Below are 6,264 nucleotides of genomic sequence, written 5' to 3' on the forward strand. Positions count from 1 at the left end.
CACGCCCTGGAACTACGCCTGCGGGCCGCTCTCGCCGTGGACTCACACCCATCCCTGACTGCCCGCGCCGAGGGACGTGCGCTCAGCTCCGGGATGCAGGGAGCAGCCTGCAGCACCAGCCGCAGCGGCCCGCCCCGGCCCCGGCCCCGCCCCCTCGGGCCGGCGGCGCGCGGACGTGCAGTCGTCACGAGGACGCAACGCGCCCGCGCCCACGCCCCGCTCCCGCGCGCACCGGAAGCGCGTGGTGACGCGTTGTGCGCAGGCGCCGGGTGCAGCGCGGAGCCCCCGGCCGCCGATAGGGGGCGCTGGGGCCGCCGGCGCCGTGGGGGAGGGGGAGCCGCCGCGCCGGGACCGGACCACGTGCGCACCACGTGGCGCCCCCCGGCACGCCCGGACCGCGGTGGGGTCGCCGGGCCGGCTACGCAGCGCAGCCAGCAGCCCGCGAAGGCGAAGGGAGGGGTCTCCTCGCCGGCGCCCCCGTTGACCTCTGACCTCTAACCCCACTATCTTTAGGGTTGCCCCTTGCCGGTGACCGCGCGGTGTGTTTATAAACAGAACTCCCGGCGGGGCCAAAACCCCGGATCGCGGATTCCCCACCCGGGGGAACGGAGCTCTCCGCGCATGCGCCCTGAGGAGCGCCGCGCGGCTCCTCCCGCGCTTGCGCACTGGCGGGCGGGGCGGGCCACTGGGGCGGGCGGGGTCGCGCAGCCGGGAGGAGCTGGAGGCGGCGGCTGCGGCCCTGCCCCCGGCCTGCCCGGCCCTTCCCCGGCCTGCCCGGCTGTGTGACCGGGGCAGGCCGCCTGCCGGCCCTGAGCCGGCTCCTCGCCTGCAGGGTGGGGCACAGACGGGTGGTCGTGCGGGTGAAGCAGCGTGGCTGACCCTTCCCTGGCCGTGTCCTTGGCTCGTATGTCCCCCCGCAGGGCCCGCCTGGCCCCGAAGCGAGCCTTACACGCTTGCCTCCCTCGTGCCGGTGAGCGGGTGAACAAAATGTGGTTTCTACCCGCGGTGGAGTACTATTCAGCCTTAAAAAGCAACAGGAAAACGTGTGTTACATTTCAGTCCGCATGCTGTGTGCTGTGTGGCATGGCTGGGCCTGGAAGAAGAATGCAGACGCAGGGGGACGCGTGCTGGGCGAGTCCACTGACAGAGGCCTCCGGAACAGGCAGGTCCACAGCCACAGGAGTAGCCAGGGGCTGGCGAGGGGGCGGGAGGGTCTCCATGGGGGCAGAGTCTCAGTTTGGGAGGATGAAAAAGTCCTGGAAAGGGATCCTGGTGACGGCTGCACAGCGACGTGAGTGTGCTTAACGCCACTGAGTCGTACCCTTAAAAATGGTTAAAGCAGTAAGTTGTATGTTACGTGTGTTTTACCGCACCCCACCCCTTCCCCTGCATTAGATCACGTTGTGCCTGAACACATCCTTCCCAGGTTTTAAAAGGCCTGGACCTCTCTCATCCTGCCGGTGTCCCCTTGAACCGCGCTAGCCCAGGTGCTTTCCGTCCCTGGAGCACACCACCCTCCTCAGCTCTCCTTGCTGTTCTCTCTGACAGAAATGCTTGTCCCTCTCATCTTCTCATGGCTGTGTCCTTTGTATATTCAGTCACTTAATGAACATGTATCCATGCTCACCTTGTGCTGCTTCTGCAAGGAGCAGGAGACACACAGGTGATAAAGCAGGGAAGGGTTTTCCTCTCACAGACTTTGTATCTGGCAGAGGGCACCGTCAATAAACACAAACAGAAATATATCGGATGGTGGTTAAGTGTTTAAGAAACCACTGGTGATGTGATAACGGCTGAGGATCGCAGATCTGGTCTAGATCAGGCGGTCCCAAGGAGCTCTCTGGGGGCTGGCTGCACTGAGACCTTACAAGGTAAGGAGGCGGCCACGGAAGATGGGGGGAGGGAGGGGAACTTCCAGGGAGAGAGAGGATGGCTAGTGGAAAAAACTCTGAGGCCAGAACCATTTCAGTGTGTTTGCGGAACAGAAAGAAGACCAGGTAGTAGGAGCAGGTGAGCAAGGGAGAGGTTTAAGAAGTGGGGCAGAGGGACTTCCCTGGTAGTGCGGTGGTTAAGGCTCCGGGCTCCCAGTGCAGGAAGCCCGGCTTCGATCCCCAGTCGGGGAACATGCATCCCACAGCTAAGAGTTTGCATGCCACGACTAAGTAGCTGGCGAGCCTCAACAAAGGAGCACATGTCCCACAACTAAGGAGCCCACCTGCCACAACTGAGACCCAGCACAACCAAATAAATAGATAAATCAAACAAACCAAAAAAGTGGGGGCAGAGAGATAGGTGCCCCTGTTATGGAACCTTGGAACAAATTACCCTCGAACTTACTTGACTAGTGATTTTCATGACTCAGAAGTTCATTTAGGGCTCAGCCAGGTGGTCCTCACTTGGTGGTGGTGGTGGCCCCATGTGGTGACATGAGATGGTGTGGCGGAGCGGGCAGCTGAAGGCTGGGTGGGCTGGATGTCCAGGTGGGAAAGCGATGTGGCCATCAGCTGGGAGCTCAGATGGGGCTGCCCGTCTGGGGCTTCCTCCACGTGGTGGTCTCAGGGAATGTGCTCTTCTTGCAAAGCAAGGTTCCCAGGGGAACCAGGTGGAAAGGACACCACCTTTCAAGACTTATCCTTGAAAGTCACGTAGTCTCATTTTTGTCGTACTTCGTTGGTTGGAGCAATCAGAAACCTGCCCAGATTCAAGGAGGGGGTGGGGAGAGAAAGATGACATGAATGCGTTTCTACCCTAGATTCTCAAACCAGTCCATAAGCCCCCTCTGGGAAACAGAGGGACTGATCTTCGAAAATAGTTAAACACAACTATACCCAATCTGGCATTATGTACTTACTCTTTTAGACTATAACTAATTTGGTGTTACTTTAGTATTTCTTCAAGAATATCTCACGTAATGTTGGTGGAGATTGGGAAAAAAGAAAAAAAAAAAAAAAAAAAGGAGAGGAGATGGAGATCTCACCTCTCAGCAAGAGGAATGTCAAAGATTTTTGGAGCCAGGTTTTAAAATCACGACACAGGTGATCTCAGCTCTTTTCACAGATGGAGAAAATGATGCTTCCAGGTGAAGTGCCTCGCCCAGGGTCACAGGGCAGAGGAGGGCTGCGACTCAGTGATGCAGGCCCCCTCCCACATCTTTCCTCCCCTCGGCTCTGGCCACAGGGAAGGGAGGCTTCAGGATCAGAGTCTCACAGCCCGGTTTTGGCTCAGGCTTCTCCCAGAGGGGCCTTTGGAACCCTGCCTGTTCACGCAGCACACAGCCCTCTGCTTCACGACCCTGATTTAGTGCCTTCACAGCCCTCATCACTCGGAGTATGGTTCATCGTCTGTCTCGTGTACTCCCGGGAGCTTCGTCTGTCTCACTCACAGCTGCCTTTGCCGCCTCCAGCCGGGGCTTAGCCCGCAGGAAGCATTGATGGAGCCCCCAGAAGGAACCTAGGGTTGGCTCAGCAGGTGACCTGGCCTTCCTAGCTGCTGCCTGAGACAGCCATATAGACGTCAACGTGGTCCTCCCAGCAGCCTTTAGGCCCATTTTACAGAGCAGGAAGTGGAGGCTCTGGAAGGGAGAACCAGGATTCAGGCGGCAGACGGGATTGTTTTTCCACTGACGACAACCCTCTCCCCCTCTCCCAAACTTGTCCCGGGTTAAAGAGGCAGTAAGTGGGGGGCTTTAGTCAACTGTGGGGACCCACGGGGATGACCACGAGGAGTCCTTAACTAAAATAGGTGTGTCTGGGGAATTCCCTGGTGGTCCAGTAGTTAAGACTCCAAGCTACAATGCAACGGGTGAGGGTTCGATCCCTGGTTGGGGAACTAAGATCCCACGTGCCACGCGGTGCAGCCCCCCTCCCCCAAAATGTGTCTATTTACATCACATGTCACCTCTGAAAGGACAAGGGTGGCCACACCCTTTGGCAGCACAGCCTTCCTCAGTGGCACCAATGGTTGATGGGGGGACTTCCCTGGTGGCGCAGTGGTTAAGAATCCACCTGCCAATGCAGGGGACACAAGTTTGAGCCCTGCTCCGGGAAGCTCCCACATGCTGTGGAGAAACTAAGCCCGTGAGCTACAACTACGGAGCTCGTGCGCCACAACTACTGAAGCCCATGTGCCGTAACTACTGAAGCCCATGCGCCTAGAGCCCATGCTCTGCAACGAGAGGCCCCCCGCAGTGAGAAGCCCGCGCACTGCAATGAAGAGTAGCCCCACCCCGCCCCCCACAACTAGAGAAAGCCTGCATGCAGCAACGAAGACCCAATGCAACCAAAAAAAAAGAAGAAGATGCTTGAGGAGTCTAAATGCACGGCGTCTGCAACTTCCTCCCAGGCCAGCAAGATGGGGAGGCCCCGCCGGCCTGTGGGTCCTGAGGATCAACAGGAAAAATTCCTCCATCTCCCTACCGCACTTGCCTTGTCCCACTGCCAGCAGCGCGGAGGAACTGGCAGAGCCCCAGACACCACTCGCCCGCAAAGAGCTTGTACGACATGTGGGGGCCAACATGTAATTACAGGATCCCAGACTTGAAGGCAATTCTCCTGCTGCTGCAGGAGGCACGAGGCCATCAATGCCTCTTGTGACGCTAGTTCATCGTTAACGGGAGACATTGTCACGGAAGCATCTGTTTTTAAAAAGCTAGCTTTCCCTCCCCACCAAATTGTAATGTGTTCAGGATTTTTAAATCTTATTTTTGTCTCAGTTTCCTCCGGCTCTGCCTCATTCCCCCAAATTCGGAGAAAATCCACTCTTTCAATATCAAGATATATATCTATCCCTGGAACGGTATCCTTTCTTCTCCCTTGTCTGGTTTTAGACATAAAAAGTGCATTACGTACAATGTAACTCATCGATGCAGGTTCCTGTACTTTGCATAAGGAGTATGATCTTGCAGTAATAAACAGATTTCAGTAACTGACCATGTGAGAACACATCATAGGGTATAGGTTTGGAATTCTAACATTTTCTCATGTTGGAGACAATGTCTAAAGCAATGATACTCAAAATGAAGTCTGCAGACCACTCCTGCTCTGTCCAGTGTTTACTGGTCTGTGACAAGAAAGTACAGAAATCGGAAACAGGCATGTAGAAACTTCTTTAGCAATTTGACCTTTTAATGACATCAGGAGTGGCTTCTGTAGACTTGTCATTTATTTTACAAAACACACTGAGAAGACCCAAGCCTGCTCCTTCGCCACACAGAGAACCCACCTAAAATTTTTTGTACATGATATGAACTCTACTTAGAAACCCAAGACAATCAGTTAAAAAACTACCAGAAGAAGGGTAGGTACACAGCAAAAAAAACAAAACAAAACAAAACAAAAAAAACAAAAGGCAAAACAAAATCAATAGCAGCTCTACATACAAATACTACCTCCTTAGAAAACAGAAGATCCTTTTTACAATAGAAGCCAAGATGAAAATGCCTAGGAATAAACTCAAAAATGTGCAAAATCTTTATGAATGATTTTTCTCCCTTTAAGAACTGGAAGACATAAGGAATTTTCTTGACGAAATTGAGGTGTTTTAGCTGATTAAGAAGGATCCTGACCACTTTGCAATAATTCAAAAGAACATACAAGAAAGCCAAGGTGTGGGTCCAGGAACTCATGGCTTCTTGAAGAGACCGAAAAACACGTCTGCTTCTATGAATCTGCCTGTTCTAGATATTTCATGTAAAGGGATCATACACTATTGGTCTTTCCTGTCTAGCCTCTCACTAGGCTTGTAATGTTTTCAAGGTTCATCCACGGTGTAGCATGCTGCACCACTCCATCTCTTTTTATGGGTGAATAATATTCCATTGGGTGGATGGACCACATTTTGTTTACCTGTTCATCTGTTGGTGGACACTGGGTTGTGTCAGCAGTGCTGCAATGAACGTGCATGAACAAATATCTGAAAATATCTGAATTCCCGTTTTCAGTTCTTCCGAGTGTGTACCTAGGAGGGGAGTTCCTGGGTCATACGGTAGCTCCATTTAAACTTTTTGAGGACCTGTCAGACTGTCTCACAGCACTGCACCATCCTACATCCCATCAGCAACGTGCGAGGCTTCCAGTTTCTGCCCATCCTGGTTGGCACCTGCTATTTTCCACTGTTACAATGTATCCATCCTAGCAGGTGGGAGGTGGCATCTCACTGTGGTTTTCTCCTGTGTTTCCCTACTGATGAGTGATGTTGAGCATCTTTTCCTGTGCTTGTTGGCTCTTTGTATATCTTCCCTGGAGGAAAAAAAAATCTCCAATAGAT

At 53.8% G+C, this 6,264-nt stretch overlaps 1 long non-coding RNA gene across 1 annotated transcript; it reads left to right on the top strand.

The window, feature by feature from the left end:
* The first annotated feature begins 705 nt into the window (after window positions 1–705).
* LOC130859894 (uncharacterized) lies at window positions 706–5,831 on the top strand. Its single transcript, XR_009055343.1, has 3 exons — window positions 706–970; window positions 1,060–1,871; window positions 3,058–5,831. It is a non-coding gene; the product is annotated as an uncharacterized LOC130859894 (long non-coding RNA).
* The last annotated feature ends 433 nt before the right edge of the window (window positions 5,832–6,264 follow it).

This window comes from Hippopotamus amphibius, chromosome 9, assembly GCF_030028045.1.
Source record: "Hippopotamus amphibius kiboko isolate mHipAmp2 chromosome 9, mHipAmp2.hap2, whole genome shotgun sequence".
Taxonomy (NCBI): domain Eukaryota; kingdom Metazoa; phylum Chordata; class Mammalia; order Artiodactyla; family Hippopotamidae; genus Hippopotamus; species Hippopotamus amphibius.